The 18,836-nt window shown below is 33.2% G+C and overlaps 1 protein-coding gene across 2 annotated transcripts in view; it reads left to right on the forward strand.

Moving 5' to 3' along the window:
• The window catches only part of LOC106873250 (5-hydroxytryptamine receptor 1B), a 178,739-nt gene that overhangs the window by 84,819 nt on the left and 75,084 nt on the right, over positions 1-18,836 (forward strand). Inside the window, exon 2 of one of the 2 annotated variants that reach the window (XM_014920534.1) lies at positions 7,580-7,686. The exons of the other annotated variant lie outside the window; for it this stretch is intronic. The gene's annotated coding sequence lies outside the window, so the exon portion shown is untranslated. The remainder of the gene's footprint in view (positions 1-7,579; positions 7,687-18,836) is intronic. 2 annotated transcript variants of the gene reach the window in all.

The raw sequence follows: 18,836 nt of genomic DNA on the forward strand, positions 1-18,836 counted from the left end.
ATATATATATACATATACACGTTATTCAAATAAATTCAAACTTTCATTTTCACGTTTCATTTACAATCTTATAATAATATAATATAATATAATGAAATGATAGAATATTAAATGTCCATTCTGATTGACCTAGTACATTCCATAATTAAATTATGCAATCTTCAGTTTCATGTAGTAGTGGTGACAGTTATGCTTTAATATCCCTCGATGTCAAGTTGAATGAATTTACTGTGTTTTTTTTATTTGGAGTTCGTTGAGCCAGCTGATTACAGCCTGTGTATATGACCACAGTGTTAGGGTGCTTTTAGATCTTAGTTTTGGCATTATTCTATCTATTAATCATCTTACATATCCTCCAGAGTCCGATTTCGAAGGCAGGATTAGTCTAACTGATAAGGCACTCACAAAATTCGGTTTATGTTCTTCCAGCGATATCCGGGGTTCCTTGGTGCATAAGGTTGAGTCCTTTAGTCTATATCTAGGTAGTTCACTATTACTAAACCCCTTCCGTTGATTCTATTTAGTGTATCAGCGTGTGCATGACTATATTTACCACATAGTCCCTTACGTATTAAATTCTCATAAAGGTCAGAATCAACAACGTAAATATTACCGGTTTTATCCGCTTGTGCATGTGTTTCCGGGGCCTTCTCAAACTCACCGATTAGCTTCCTTAGTTGTTGTTGGTGCGGGTCGTTCCTTCTGTGTTTTTATTTCTAAATTATAAATCTCCGACGATGTTGCATAGCTCTTCTTTGAATCTTTTGATGTGTTTATTGGTTGGTGGGTTATTCTGTGATTTAAATTCCCGTTTAAGTGTGTTGTGTGGTTCGGACTTGTTCGGTTGCTCATTATTTTTGTCAGAAACTGCAAGCTTTCCATCACATTCTGCAAATAGATTGGCTGGTCTTCAAAAGGAGTGACCTCATGTATTCTTTTCTGCTCAGTATAGGTATACTATTGAATGAGACGTCTAATACGATTTTTTTCCATCTTCCTTGCACATTAATCAATGGCACCTTCCTCCATAACACGGATGATGGTTTAGATATTTAATACTTTTGGACTAATGGGTATATGTCGATTAGTGTGTTGAAGTCTTGAATAGAGCACTGGCACAGTTTGGGCTACCGGGTGTCATCTGCGGTTGGGGTATATTTCCTTTACGGTATCGTAAATTGTAAATAAGAAAAGAAAACTGTCTTCAATATATATGCGTGGCTGTATACATATGCATGCCAACCTACACACACAAACTTATAATTATACACTGACATGCACAAACACGCATATAGCTCATCTGAATAAGAGGAAAATATGAGCTAAATACGTGTAATACAGATTATTTCATTGCTCTACATTCTTATACGTGAAATCACAGTGTCACATACACAGGCAGATGCACACATGCACACAAGCACACACAATATATTTATACATATATATTTGGCGATCTGTTCTGGAAATAGGATTTTCTCTTTCAGATTAAGTGTATAAGAGTGATTTGAGTGAGAGACGCTGCAGGCACCATTGCCGGAAAGTAATTTGGTTTCTGCTATGTATGTCATTTTGCTTACATTACTGATAACGTCTCCTTTTAAAAACAAAATGATCCCTTGGATTATTGTCCTATCTAAGTAACAAAATATCCCATTACATTTGTGTTTATATTTATGTATATATTTTTATCTATATATGTTTATATATATATATACATATGCATGTATATATGTTTGTGTCTATATGCACATGTATATATGTTTGTATACATACATACATTCATATATATATATATATATATATATATATATATATATATATATATATGTGTGTGTGTGTGTGTGTGTGTGTGTGTGTGTATGTATATACGCGCTCGCCCACACACACACACATATATGCACAACATTAAATCGACATTTATATTTACATATTGGATTTCTTTTGTTCATTATATTAAAAATAATTTTGCTTCAGCTATTAATATTTCATCATCCATATATATTCCGGTATTTCTTCCAATGCTGTGTATGCATAGGTTTAATACGTATGGAGTCCGAACAATTTCGATGTCACCGGAGAAAGTATTATTACGAAGAAAGGTATCTTGCTGTGAATATGGGAATTTAAAGTAGATAACATGTATATAATAATAGGATTTTAAATTGGATTTCGTCAGTCTTGGTTAAAAGCATTGTTTCAGCAATACAAATAGTAACCGATTTAAAGAAACAGTATGTGACGTGATGAAAAAAATGTGTAACTTACAAACACTGTATGCAAGCATGCATTAGATGTATTGCAATTAAGAGCAGTGTGAGCATGAACAAAGTTCTTTCATTTTTTAAACATGATAACACGTCATTGTATGAATGTGGTATTCATCTGAACTATCTATAGCTACAATTAATCATATAGAATATCGATTCTTTACTGATGACTAATAGACATACTGGAGACATTAGATCTTCGAAGTGTAACGTTGTTGCTGTTAATTTTATGGTATCTTAACAAACAGTTGAATGGTGAAAGTTCGCGTAACCTATAAGAGATATAGAATCGGCTTTTTCACTACAAATCAACTACAGTTACTAGTGTTGCTAGTGGAAGTACTATCGTTGTTACTAGTAATGCATGTGTTTTTTGCTCCTGCTTCCAGTACTACTGCTATTGTTTCTGCTGCTGCTGCCGCTGCTGTTACTACTACTACTACTACTACTACTACTACTACTACTACTACTACTACTACTACTACTACTACTACTACTACTACTCTGTTGCAAATTTGGAATGTTTTAATTACTTTTAATTTGTCTAGTCTCCAGGTTTCTACTTTACATTACTATGCAGCTGTTCTGTTTCGAGTTATGTCACATTACCTAAACATACAGAACATTTAGAAAAGACACAAATAATGTTTTTATTTACTTCTTGAATACATCGATTACTTATTTCATTTATTGGATTGCGACCATACTAGGGCAAAGCTTAAACTGTTCAGTCAAATGTTCCTACAGTTTTTTCTTCATAAAAACTGGTGCTTAATTATATCTATATGTTTTGTCGAAACTTTATGTTATGTGGATGTACAGGAACCAACACTGATTTTCAAACGGTTATGGGAGGCAAATACAACGCAAACGGCCACATGTATTCACCGAAGGCTTTCACACAATTGCCGTCTACCGAATTCATTCACTAGACATTGGTCAATACTGGGCTATAGAAGAAGACACATGTCTAAGGTACCGGAAGTGTGCCTGAATCCGAAAGCAAGCGTTTCCAAATTGAGCTTCTTAACCAAACAGCTATACCTGCGCCTACAATATCGAAATTTCAATATTATAACAATATCATGAAATTAGCTAGTTAGAAAATCACTATAAGAGATGAAAGCTAAAACTATACTGAAAAGTAATGTTTATTGCCTCTTAAACATTGCTGCTCCATAGGAACCGACGTTACTTCTATTTTTAACACCAGGAGAGCGCTCTCTCCAGCTGGTTATTCAACGGTAGGCGTTCACTCTCCTACTTGAAATATATATCGGGTGCAGATTGCATCGAATAACCAGCTGTATTGGCATCTTCCTGGGGTTAAAAATACCAGTAACCTCGGTTTCTACAGAGCTGTCATGCTTAAGTAGCAATAAACATTACTTCTTCACTATATAATATTTTATATTAATTTTTTCGTCAAATGTGTTCGCATATTTCTAGACTAAAAGTGAAAAATACAATAAAATAAGGCATTAAGAATTTAAAATTCTTGTACGTCAGGATCAAATTTATGAATTATTAATAATACTCTCTAGCCTTCTTTGAATTTATACAAATTTTCAGAAAGAACTGCATTACATATCCGTTTTTCTTGAAAAAGTGATACGCTATACGAACGTCTATTTAATCATATATATGGACATCCACATATATGCGTATATGTATATTGTATACACGTGAATATGTATACATGCATATATATCTTTATATATGCAAGTACATGCATATATGCATATATTGTATACACGTGAATATGTATACATGCATATATATCTTCATCTGCGTATGTGTGTATGCGTATATACAGACTATTTTGTTGACTATACTTAAATACAAATATGTTTTCCTCTTAGGTTAGAAGCTGAATTGTCCTCCATTAAAGAGAAACTTGCGCACAAAAAAAAAACAACACAAATACATTCCATCAGATACACCTCCTCCCTTTTATATTTTACTATACATATATATCCATACCAAATAAATGCTAGTTGAAAGACTGTTTGAACGTCGGGTTCCTTGAACATGCATTTTATTCTGATATTTCAAAAATAGTAATGATATACATGTTTTACAGAGTTGAATTGTGGAGCTGAATAAACATGAGTGTTTAGTTAGAAATCTTTTTGCATTTGTCCACGCAACAACGTCGATATATGTATATATATTTGATTACATAATTAATTTTCTCGGAATTGTTTTTAAAAATGCCATTACGTTTATTTTTCTTCAAAGGAACGAATGTCGTTTTTATCTGTGAAATTTTGTTTGTATAAGTTACATTACATCGAAATCTACTAAACTAGCACATAAGTTATTTTTATTTTTCTCCTGAGAAACAGCTGATCTTGTGTAAGGAAGACATTTTTGATTCTCAATTGGAAATGCACTGTACATATTGGCTTCAAATTTTGGAACAGGCGAGCTATTTTGAGGGAGTAAGTCGTTTACATCGGCCGCAGTGCTCAAATGGCACTTATTTTATCAAGTGCCCCGAACGGATGAAAAGCAAAGTCGACATCGGCGGCATTTGAACTCAGAACGTAGAGACGGGTGAAATACTGCCAAGCATTTTGGCTGGCGTGTAAACGGTTCTGCCAGCTCACCACCTTAATACACTGTACAAATTGGCAATAGATTATTCCTTTGCGGTGATTAGTTAGAAAGCGAAAGAGGGAGATAGGGAGAATAACAGAGAGAGAGAGAGAGAGAGAGAGAGAGAGAGAGAGAGAGAGAGAGAGAGAGAGAGAGAGAGAGAGAGAGGGAGAAAGAGAGAGAAAATGGGAAAGGAGAGAGGGAGTGGAAGGGAAGGAAAGAGTGAGAAATGGAGAGAGAGACATGGGAGGTATTTGTTAAATCTAAATAAAGTGGTTTGAATTCTGAGTGTCATATATCAAGTAGGTTTTAGATGACTGAGGATATAATGGGGTATCATTCTGTTTAGTTCAGATTAATGAACCCAGTACGTATTACAATCGTATATCTATTTGATTAATATCTATTTTATTACGGAACTTACCAGATATATAACAATGTAGTATAAACAAAAATATCACTTTCATACCGTTATAAAAATATGATACCAGGGCATTATGTACATACGTCATTCTTCAGTTTTATTTCACGATTTCATGCCAGATTACTTTTGTCTGTGTGTATGTATATGTGAAGATTGTATGTTTTTGTTTTATGTAGGTATTCTCATGCATATAGCTGCATATCTAGACATGCTCATAAACATTTAAATGATAAACTTCTGAAAAGTTTTACAAATTTTTACAGTTCCAGTGATGAATTGGATCTGTAGTCTTTGAATTAGCTTTCTCCTTCCTGAATTTGCGAAGACTGTTTTCTCAAAATTAGTACTTAGGAAGTGTGTTACATATCTCAGGGCATGTATGTATGTATGTATGTATGTATATACGGGTATAGTTGACTGATAAGAAGTTTTCTCCCCAACCAAGTAGTTCCGGGTTCATTCCCACTACGTGACATCATGGGCTTACTATACTCTACTCGGGCCAATCAAATTCTTGTGAGCGGATTTTGGTTGGCAGAAACTGAAAGAAATCCGAATTAAGGAAAATATACATTGCGATCGATTCGTTAGACTAAAATTCCTTAAGACGGTGCTCCAGTATGACAGCATTCTTGTGACTGAAATAAGTGAAAAGTTAAAAAGATGTATATAGAGTGAGTGGACAAAATAATCGAAACATCACATTTTCCTTTGGGGGAAGGGGGCTCTTTCCAATATGAGAAATTTATAAGTTTCCAGTGTGTAAGTATAGACATGATGTATGTATGCCTTGTACTTCACGATGTAGCCTTATATTTTCTATTTTTGCAGATGTTTTATAACTATATAAGTTAAAATACGTGCCCTGTCTGATTTTGAGAGAAAACAAATTCATGGTGCCTGATGCATAGAGCTTCACTTAATAAAACTGTAAAATATTGATCTCTGATGGTAGAATAAACTTCGAAATGTCTGAGCATCTACAGGTGAAACTCAGTGTAACAAGAAACAGGATCGGCTAAAATATAAAATGTCATTAATCTCTACTACAGCATCCCACACACTCATCCCCATCCACACCTCCACACATGCATCCACCACACATGCATCCACCACACATACAAACATACATATATACATACATAATACATACATTATATATATATATATATATATATATATATATATATATGTAAATATACACACATTCATATTCAGGTATTAAATTAGAACAGAGTTTCACATATAACTGCCGGATATAATGGAATGAATTTAGGCACTATAAACCTCTAAATTTATTCATGTTTTAGTAGTATTCGAAAAACATTTCCACCACGATATTCTGAAAATTAATGTTTGCTGTTTTCGGATTATTATATTCGAATATCAGAACGGTTATGTATAACATACCTGCAGAAGAATAAGCTAATCTATGCTACCCATAAAATTGAGAACAATATTAATATGTGAATATCGTGGTATATCTACTATTCCTCCAGTATATGGGATCTTTCTGAATAGAAAGTTGTACAGTAATTTTCCGTAAATTTGTATGACTCTTCTACAAATTTAATGCGTGGCTGTGATAAAACACTAGTATTTATACATACCCACCATTATATTTCTCTTTTCTAGAAAAAGCAATGTTTAATCATAGGTATGTAATAAAAGTAAATATATATGGAATGAAAATATACATAATGTTTAAACGAAGTTTGTTAAATGTAACTGATCTGTTTGAACAAATTTCATTATTTAATTAAACATTCGAACCATTAAAATTTTAAATTGAAATAAGATCATGGCTAAATATATCCACCATCGCACTGTGATCGATTTATTTAATACCCATAAAATCCTGAGATCAGTTGTGCGGAACGACTAATATTGACCTATTATATGATTGTATATTATTTTCAAAGTCGCAAATTTCAAAATAGAAATGGAGTTGCATATATACTTGATACAGTATAGAAAATGTCTTCACAGACCGTTTCACATCTAGGATATGCTTAGTACATTGATTATAATATATGCACACCAATAACAACGAACCTAATACGATTAATGGACATGTATATTTGCTATTTGCATCATATAAAGATAAATAAACAGCCCAATATTTTCGACATCGCAAATAATTTTGTATCACTGTATATTTATTCACTTCAAAAGTGTTCTGTACATTCAAATATAATTTTGATAATCATAAAAAAAGCACAAAATAAAATCTTACCATGCAATATCTTTGCTGCTAAACAGTGAATGCAATCTGTTTTATGTACAGAGAGAAACATCCTGGAAACCTGAAAGTGAGGAGAAAAGAATAAGCATCAACTACCGGTAACAATTCCATTTCGCAAACCAAAACAAATTTACAATTTGCAGAATAAGGTAATAAATTAGCCACTATATTAAATTGATCCCCAGTAGTGTGTGACAAGTTGACACTTGAGGACACTTTGTGTTCACAGTTAAAATTATTCCTGTTGATATATGATGTTCTGTAATTGAAGAAGGAAGTTTTGTTTAATATTGTTTAAGTGTTTGTTGCATTATTGCCCAACAGCGATGTGTAACTTAAATGCCTTCTTTTGTAATAATTGTAATGTTGGAGTGAACTAGATCCGCCTCGTCTCCAAGTTCTGGAAATGCTAGTCAGTACTCATTGAGATTGATGTCATGTCTTTATCTGATGGGGCTAATATCGTAAAAGATATTTTAGATTTTTAATTCAAGCTATAACATTGGGAAGGAAATTTATTTGTTTCACTATTCAATAAAATCATTTAATATTACGTCAACTTTGATGACCTTTTTACAATCGTCTTGTCACTTATCAACAGAATTTGACATTTTGATAGAAAGGAGTATTAAAAGTTTTATTGCTTTTTATCAACACCAGCAGTGTCTATTATGTGGAACTGGATTTCCGATAAACGTAAAACAGTCTTCTTATATTTGGGACCAACGTGTGATTATGTATGCTGTTGCTAAAATTTAATGAAAGTGAAATGAGAATCAGGATGTTCAACTCGTATCAATGGCAATTTTCTTCGTAAGGTAAATAACTTAAAACTACAAGAATAATTTCTCCAGTTAATCGTAAAACAAACAGTATTTTTCTAAAGAAGTTAGATGCAGTTTGCTGGGCAGCCAACATGATGTATATGCGTTTTAAAAACCTGGTTAAAGTATAATGCTAAATGATTATACAGGTCCTGTTTCTACTTTTGATGTAGTTATTTGGCATAAGATCAAACTTAATTGACCAAACCTATGATCAAACGTGCTTTAGTTTCGTTAACACCTTGGGTATCTTGTATATTACGAGCTCTGTTGTCAACTGAATACTTATTTGTTTCTGAGCGTTATACTGAGATTTGGTAATCATGCGATTTTCAAAAAGGATATTATCAACAAAACATATATAACCTGAGTAGAACATATATTACTATTTATTAATGAAATATAATCATCTATATCAATGGCTACACCTGTATCGACTGACAAGGAATGATAGAAACGGAACCTATTATGTCTTCTTGGAGTATGGAAGAATCACTTTCAGATACACCGTCTCCTGACAATACTGGGAATAAAAATCACTATATTATACATATGTATACACACACACACACACACACACATACACACACACACACACATACACAAACACACACACACACACACACACATATATATATATATGTATGCATAATGGTACAGAGAGACTGAGACTCACACACGCACCCATACATATGTTCATGCATACTCACATACAAACATTCCACTCTGTCTAGGTACACATGCCAACACACACACACATCCATTTACACACACTTCACACACACACGCGCGCACACACGGATATCAACCATTCATCACACTCTCCTCTCCCAGGAAGCACTTTCTCTTTCTCCATGTACTTCCTGCCATTTCAAAAATGTAACTCCACGTAGACTGTTGGCGATTGTTTCCCTACTTCTCCCTTTTCTTTTGGACTTTCTGATTAGGAGCTATGCTCGAAAGGTAAAACAACCACTCCTTCCTTCTGTGTATTATTTATATTTTGCATGTATTACGTCCTCACGTTGTTGTTTTTTCTTGTTTTTATTCGTTTTTAACCAACTGTTTACTGCATTGCTTACACGGAGCGCCGTCCTTCGGACTGGCTTTTCTTTACCTAATTCATGGATTTCTTTCTACCACCGGATTACATCACCTTGTTCTTTCGGAGTACACCACTTTATATATATATATATATATATATATATAAAGTTGAAAATGTACTAGGATTCGTTTAGACATATTTTATATAAACATTTTTAAAGCCTACACCGGTTTCAGAAATTTCTTTTATTTTCAAAAGCTATAGTGCAAATTATTGTTTGTATAGGGGATATATAGTTCAATTTCATTGGCTGAGGATGATCACATGATTAAGTTTAAAACGCTTTGCAAGGTTGACGCGGTTTAGAAATTTTGCAATCTTGATTTCTAGTGACAGTCCCAAAGAGTCTCTTGTCAATTGGTAGATAATTCCAGCATTGGATAATTCCCTCTTACATGATATTTCAATGAGAATCGATTGCAGCAATAATAGAATATCTATGGATATTTCGATGTATATATCACTGATATCTAACAGAATGGCGCATATCGTAAACAAAATGAATAAAATTTTGTAACATTTTTCATTTAAATTGCCATAACATATAAGGGAAACACAGACATTGATATTATAGATGTAAAATTTTTAGTAAATCATTTTGAATATTAATAACAAAAAATAAGCATCGAAAATGTTAACTCCGATTTGCTGGAGAGAATTTTTACGCTTTAAGTTTCTTGAAATCACAAGCTCTCTTAATAAAGTCTCCGGGCAACCATTACAATCGAATAAGAAGAGATTTATGCATCATCTTTCGTTTTATTCATTTATATTGAACAGCTTGTTTGTTTCTGGAAAGGAAACTCTTTATACCATTGAATAAATTAAGTGTCTACACACTCAGACACACAGGCACGCTAATACGCACATGCACATTTACACATACACACACACTCACATGCATACACCTGTATAATTTTGAGTATACAAAATTGGACATGAAACTCAATCAGTAAATACGTTAAATATGTTTGTTTATACACTTCTATATTTAAGAGATGAGGAATTATGTACATTATTTACATTGTTTACATTTGACAGATATTTGTCCTCATCTTGTTTGTTGTTGACACAACGTTTCGGCTGATAAACCTTCCAGCCTTCCTCGGTTGTCTTGGGGAAATTTCGAACCTGGGTTCTCATTCCTAAGGTATTTTTCGATGTTGTTATTATTTTGGAATTGAATTCAGAATCTTGGAGTTAGTAGCCCACGCTCTTAACCACTATGGGCATATGGCGTAGTGGTTAAGAGCGTTGGCTACCATGTTTCTGAGGTCAATTGCAAGCAGTGACCTGAATAATAATAATAATAATAATAATAATAATAATAATAATAATAATAATAATAATAACAACAACAACAACAACAACAACAACAACAATAATAATATCGAAAAATACCTTAGGAATGAGAACTTAGGTTCGAAAATTCCCCAAGATACCTGATGAAGGCTGGAGAGTGTATCAGCCGAAACGCTGTGTTAACAAGAAACAAGATGAGGACAAAAATCCGTCAACTGTAAATAATGTTTGTTTATATATTTGCTATTAAATAAATATGTAACGAACGGGGATACACTATTGTCCTATATGTGAAAAATCATTTGCCCAGTTTTCAAATTTGTTAGGCTACAGTACACACACTCAGACACACAACCACACACACACACACACATACATACACACACACACACACACACACACACATATATATATATTATATGATATTTGTTTGTGTGTACACCTCAATAAACGAAGCATGAAGTGGTTGTATGGAAGATTATGAGTATCACAATAACAAGAATTTAATCGAAATGGACATAAACATCTCTCTCACTCCATTTTTCTTTCTTTCTCTCCCCATCTTTGTATACACACATACATACATACATACATACCGGTGTGTATGTGTATGTGTATACATATTCTTCATTTTATTGTAATAATGTAATTTTCCTTGATTCCAGTAATTGTTTGTATTGTGTAATTGTGGACCTTGATGAGCTTCCATTGTTTTTAACTACTGAAATCTTTTCATACATTATACGAATTACGAACGAAGACAATTATCAAGCGGCATTTGTATTTTAATGCAGGTTACATAAAGGAAATAATTATTATGGGCAATCATCATTTCATACAATCATATGAAAATTTAAGAGTCAAATTAAGTTCCTATCATTAAGTTAGCTTCTATGCTGTGGCCACTGAAATCTAATTAGAAATAATTAGGTGGTGAAGGGACATATTAAACCATAACTTTTATCGACTACCTCGGTAAATAAGCTGAAATTTAAACTTTACTGCATATGTTTAATATAAAGCAGGCATATCCGCTGTTGTCACCTCTGCCTGCTCCTGAAACATTTGAATTAATATTAATTTATAATGTCTTTTGTTTAACGACTAATTATTGCTCTCTCTCTCTCTCTCTCTCTCTGCATTAAGTAAGTTGATAATAAAGCTTTTTTTTTCTGTAATATAGCATTTTTGTCTATAATATTTTCAAACGAAGAAATTAAACTAAGAAAATAATTCCGTGATTTATTCTAATTTTCCACATCCTATCATCCGTCATAATGAGCATAGGTTCTTATCGCTGAAATTATGGTAAAGATTATACTCAGTTGAGGAGACGTAATGGTACCAAGTCTTTTCCAGATTTGTCGGCAGTATTTTGTGTGCGTTTTGTTTTGATCAGTATTTTTCTCTCGAATGATGAAACATTTTGGTCGTGAGATAATTCTCTAAATGAAAATCGTTGCACTCTTTCACAATCATAAAGAAATTATGAAACAGAAAATAATAATTGTTAAAGTTTGAGTATTATTTTAGTAATTTCAGATTAGAAATACAAAATAATGACTCGCCAATAATAGGTTTTCCCAATTCTTGAGTTCTTTCGCTCTTCTAAGGGAAGGTTGGTTGAACTATTTTAGAAGCATTAAACAACCTACGTACGGCGATAATGTTTTCTTTGCGTCTTATTTTATTGCCATCGGTTTACATATTTTGCCTAAATTCTCACCTTCATTGAAAGGTCTATATTACAATATTTATATTGTTAATGTTCATACTTTATTACTTCTAAACGTGCTTTTCAAATGGCGGGAAAATAGACAAATTTGAAACTTTTGTATAATACTATGTAGTTATAAACATATTATATCTAATCTTGATATTGTAGCGAGTGAGTTCTTTAACCGGTCACTTATATTACACATTAAATTATGCAAATTTGTAGCTCGGTTCTCTCATGCATCAATATTCTATTTGTGTAAATTGAATTACTTGCTTGCTTCATCGCGATTGGTCAAGATATATAGACAACTCTGATGTCACCCCATTTCGGCTTCACAGCTATCTACTGAGAGTAAGGCAAAACCGATATGTTTTATACCTACTGCGTGGGTTTACTTATATTGATTCCAAATTTTGACACAAGGACAGCAATATCGGTGGTGGGGGAAGTTGATTACATCGACCCCGTTGCCGAAATGGCAGTTATTTGATCGAACTCGAATGATGAAAAGCAAAGTCGATCTCGGTGGCATTTGAACTCAGAACCTGAAGACAGAGGAAATACTGTTTGCTCGTTATTTTGGGGGTTTACATATGTTAAAAGTCAATACTAATTTCATGAGTAAGAGCGTGTACTGGCAGAATCGTTAGCACAGTATTAGCGGAATTTCGTCCGTCTTTATCTTCTGAGTTCAAATTCATGCTTTCGAGATCGATAAAATAAGTACTGAGGTTGTTGTAATCGACGGACTTCCACCCCCAAATTGCTGGCCTTATGCTAAAATTTAAATCAATATTAATTTTATGAGTTCATTGCTAAACACTATAAGCGTAAGCTGTTAGTTGATGGAACTCGTATACTCTTTGCAATAAACTAAAAAAAGCAACAAGTTAGTTTTCTCGGGAAATTACATTTGCAAAATACACCACACGATTGATAGAAAACACGCTTAACAATTCGGTTTGATTAGACATAAAATATATGATAGGAAGAAAAGACAACAGAATTGTTTTGAACCAACGGAGAACAATTTTTTAAGAGAAAATTAATAAGCACACAGTTGTCTGTCGAGCGTTCGAAAACAACGCTGCAGAACTCATTATATTAATTATATATTCACTTCGTCGGGAAAAATGAAGAACTGACTGTATACCCATTTTTAACTTATCCATTTTAATTAGTTTAGCCGTGTAAATCTGAAAGTGTATGATGCTAGTAGTAAATTACATGTTAATTTACTATATATAAAAGTCGCTATTTTGATAAAGTCTGCTACCAATCATTCGATTCACATTGTTGTTGTAAGAGATGTCCTCTTTAAATGTTACATTTGTAACTTACGTTTCTATGAGGACATCTAAGATATCCTTTTGAGAAAGAATGCTAGGCCAGATGGGAAAGAATTTGTTATAAGCTATTATAGTTATACATACCTCCAGATATGTTATTACGATAGAATTCCACGGTTTACTTGTATCAAATTTTAACAATATGAATTAATTGCAACTCACTGGGATGATAGAATATTCATCAAGGAATATACGATGCTACTTTGGCAACATGAGGAACGTAAATCAACAAACAACCTGTATAGCTACTGTAATATTTTGTAAAACTAGAGTCTTATTTATTAATGAAACGTTTTTTTAAAGAAAAATTTAATAAGGATTTCTTTCATTTATTTATTTGACTTGCCTGATTTTCTCAGTTCAAATCAGACAACAAATAACTTTGTGTGGTACTTTCATATTACCTTTCACTCAGATCTCTGCCTATTTACACGTTTTGATGGCAGGTATTATACGGGAAAAATTCCCACCAACACCACAACCACCATGAGGTGGAATTAGAAATTTGAATGCAAAATTACGGGATTACGCGGTAAGGATGCTTAGAATTTATATGTTTACGTTTTCGTTTACTTATTACGAAATACTTACAATTTCGTTTTGGTGGTAATTTTGTATGCGATAATTTCATTCTTCTGGAATTCGACAGCATGATGTAACCGGTGTCTTATAAATTAAATATTTTAAGAACTGAGACATTTCATCAGATATTAAATTAATCAAATATAAAAGAAATAATGGAACGTGTATTTTCTCCTTTATTTTTCATTGAACGTTAGTAGTTTAGGAATCGAGAGAAAAGGGAGCACATTCTTAATGTTGACATACAGAATAATAATTGTTTGCAGGAAAATTTACTTTATGATAATGTCACATAGTGGCCACTAAATTTAGTTTTTGCAGCCAACAATTCCACAAGTGTTCCAATATATTCCTTAAGGTGTAGACCATCGTTTCAAGCTGCTGCATTTTTATTTATAATCCTTTGGTGTCGAAGAAATATCTATTCAGAATTAAGTACGTCTAGGTTATCATAAATAGTTTGAAGTAGATTCTCATGTAATCACAGCTGGAACTTCTCAAATAGACATAATTTCTTTTAGTGATGACAGCTGTTTCGAAAGAGATAATAATTCCTTCACCACACGTGGTGAAATTAGAAAATTGAATTGTAGGAATGTAGGAGGGAAAGGAAGCATATAATTCATATTAATCTTGTTTGCTTATTACACATTTCTTACAAATTCTAGTCGGGGTGATCATGTACCTCTTACTTCATTCTTTTTAGAAATCGCTAGCGTGTCGAGTATACCAATATGTTTAGATTTAATATATTACAAAGCTCCTTTTCATGATCGACTACAATGTAAACATCGTTACTTGGAAGTAAAACACACACACCTGGAAATGTTTTGAGAAAAATCAAAAAAACAAAAAACAAAAACAATCAAACAAACTAGAATTCATAACTGTGTTGGAAACATCCACTGATAAAGTTATATCGACATTGACTATATTCTAGCTTCAATGTTTGAATAGTCAAATAAATATTATTTAATTCATTTCATGAAAGTCCATTTCAGAATTAGACTGCAAGACGTATGTAGTAACAATAGAAGTTTAAAAAACATTCTCGTAGCGATCAGCACTTTACTGTTTCTCTTCATTTCTCTTCATTTACATGAGCCAAAAGAGACTAATCTACTCAGGTTAAAAAAAAAGCTGTACATTAATTTAGTCAATGCAGTGTACGTTCTCCATTCCTTCTATTAATCTAATAGCAATTGTAGATACTAGCATGCATAATACACAAGAATGCATTAAAAGTCACATATACATATATGTGTGTGCATGTGTATGTGTATATGTGCGTGAATGTGTGCGAGAGTTTGGAGTAAGACATGAGTCAAGTTTCATAGTAGGAAAGTAAGTTGAATAAGTAAATTTATTTATTGTGTCTTTAGTTCTGAGCATAAATTTATGAACAATAATTGGTCGTTCAAAATATGATTTTGCATTTGCGAGTATGACTGACTGTGAAATTAAATTTTAGCTTTGCTTAGAAAACTTTGGGGGAAAATCAGTTACTGGTGATTCCAGGAATGGCCGAAAACCAGAAAGCCTACGAAGTAAGGCATTTGGTTAACGATCATTAAAATAATCCGTTGTATCTTTAAGTTGAGGATGTAGATTTTGTAGGACAATATCCATTTCGACGTTGCTTGGGAAAATCCAGGTAAAAAGGTGATTCTGTATTTATGAAAACGAAAAAGTTATGAAGCCGAGAAGAGTGAACCGAATTATGTTTACTCTCAGCCTGAGCAATATTTTCTTATTGCAATATTATTCCTAAATGTTGATATGATATTTAAATGTTTAAAAACTTTTTCATAATGATATGACTGGTCAACACACTTTTTAGTTACTTCGGTTTTGTGGTTGTCTTGAGTTAATTTTGAGAATGTCGATTTCAAATATGGCATCAATTTTCCCCTACACATCAGGTTTTCTTTCTATGGCATACTCCTATATTATGATGTGTTGTATATATAATGTACTTGGTCAGGATAGTTTCCCAAGTCTTATAAGTTAAAACCATAAGTTACAAATGTCAATAGAGTATGAAATGTAAGATAACTTCACCTTTTACTAAATACATACTGTTAATTTTCTCATATGATGTATAAAGCGCAAACCATCATACATATACCTTCATATTCATGGAACAAATTTTCGCTTGCGAGAGCATGTGGAGTATTTCATATCTACCCGGTCTCTTTGAATTGTCCAACAGTAGTCTGGCGTCATGTGTGTGTTCCATTGGGCTTGATATGTATCCTCTATAATCTTGATTGTTTGATGAAAACGCTTACCGTTTCCGAGGTTAGCAGGAAATTCGTCGAGATGACTAGATCATGTTGCAGTCTAAAATACGAAAGCTATCAAGTAATGTCTCCACCAAATCCTTTCACAATAGTCACAAATAAAACACATGTTCTTTTTTTCTTTGTCAGCCGTCAAGAAATTCTGGCATTCCATTAACTTTTTGATTTGGGGCACATAAAAAATACCAGCCGTTATTTATCATAACTTAGGCCAGGAAATGTTGTACATATGAATTTGACACAGTTACCTTCCACATTAAGTGCTTTGACAAATTACATCATTAGTCCAAGTTAGTCAAGGAGTGGAAAGGTGATTTTCTCTCGCTCAACAAGTGGTTGGTGTATGAAATTCTTCTCCTCAATAGTCAAACTTTAAACTTTTCCTAACTAGCCAGAGTTTCTGTTTCCAATATTTTGTCTCTCGCTTGGTTCCCCCATAAACACAGGAAACATAATATTTTGAATACCTTCCTTGTTGGCCAAGTAAAAAATAGACCATTTTAGATCCACACATATGACCCATTTGAGTTCGTCATATTTAAGTAAATCTAATACAACTTTTACGTCATCATAATTCTTTTTTAAGTGCATAGACTGACCAATGGGAGGGGCACCAAGCAAGTTTCCATTAGAAAGTAATGCACATTTTAGACTCTTCTTTGAATTATCTATAAAGAATCTCCGTTCACTAGGATCATACTGTTCAACACCCATCATGTTTAAGAGTAAACAAAATCTTTTCCAGTTGTAAAGAAAGCCAAGAGATCTTTTTCCTTGTTCTGATAAAAAGTCACGTTATTTTCTTTCTGCAACAAAATCTTCTTTTTAAGTCTAGAAGGAAATAGTTCTGATAACTCGTTTGACAGTTCTAGGTCTCTTACTAAATCATTACGTCTATATCACTGTCATCTTCATGGTTTATATCTACTTCACATATATCACTTTCACCTTGCAGTGAAGGTAAATCCTTGAAAAGAGTTACTAGTATTTCATCTGAGTGAAGCACTGGATGAATTGCTGAATCCAGATTTAGGTAACTTCTTTACTGTCACGTCCTCTTACAATAACAGGAAGTCTTTGTGAGAAAAAAAGTAACAACCGTTTACATGGTTCTTTGGCTTCCACCATATCATAGGAATGCCGAATGTTAGTTGCTTCCTTGTGCCCTTTGATCTATTGGCTTAGATTTTCGACATATAGTGTTTACATATATTGTGCGGGCCCACGATTCATCCTGATCACCAAATTTAATCTTTAAGCAAGCCAAGCAGGATATTTTCACAATGTCACTAACGTTCATTATTTCATTTAGTACTGTAAAACACCCACATATATAAAAAAAAGAGGTCAGGGGAATTCAAACATTTGAAACATGGAGCTACGGGTGGGGCCAATATGGACCAGCCCATAGAAATAAACAAGACGTGATAGAAGAAACTGTTGCCATTTTAAAATTCCGTGACCTCAAATTACCCCAAAACAGGTCTCAAACTTAGGTCGGCAGGAAAAAAAGATTAGAATTTGTTGGCCATTGTAGATTATCACTCGGATGCTTCATATGTAAGTACTCGTCTATCTCATATATATTTACATTGCATCCACTCCTTTTGGTATTCGTATTGCATAATTTACCAGGATTTTCTACTGACGCAATTTTATTATCACTATACATACACCAACAAATATATCAGTAGTCTAACTTCACAGCAGGACTAAATGAATATATACATTTAAGGATGTATATATATATATATATATATATACACCAGGGTATGCGCATACATGTGAAGCAAGGTGGAAATTATAGAACACGAATACGGGAAGTCGAGTAATATGCTTTAATAATAAAGATGCAAAGACATCCAGTTCGTTGGACAGTTTCGGTTGAGATTTTCAACCAAAGCTGTTTCATGAACGGGAACGTGAGTTAATGTTTGTTTTTATGTTAAGTTATAATAATATCATTCTTATGTAAGAATAACATGTACGTATACACACACGTATGTTCGGGCCCATGCACATATGCACACACACACACGCACACACGCACAAGACACACACTCACATACACACAAACACATACACACATACTCATACATATACGTATATATATA

Source organism: Octopus bimaculoides, chromosome 9 (assembly GCF_001194135.2).
Source record: "Octopus bimaculoides isolate UCB-OBI-ISO-001 chromosome 9, ASM119413v2, whole genome shotgun sequence".
NCBI lineage: Eukaryota > Metazoa > Mollusca > Cephalopoda > Octopoda > Octopodidae > Octopus > Octopus bimaculoides.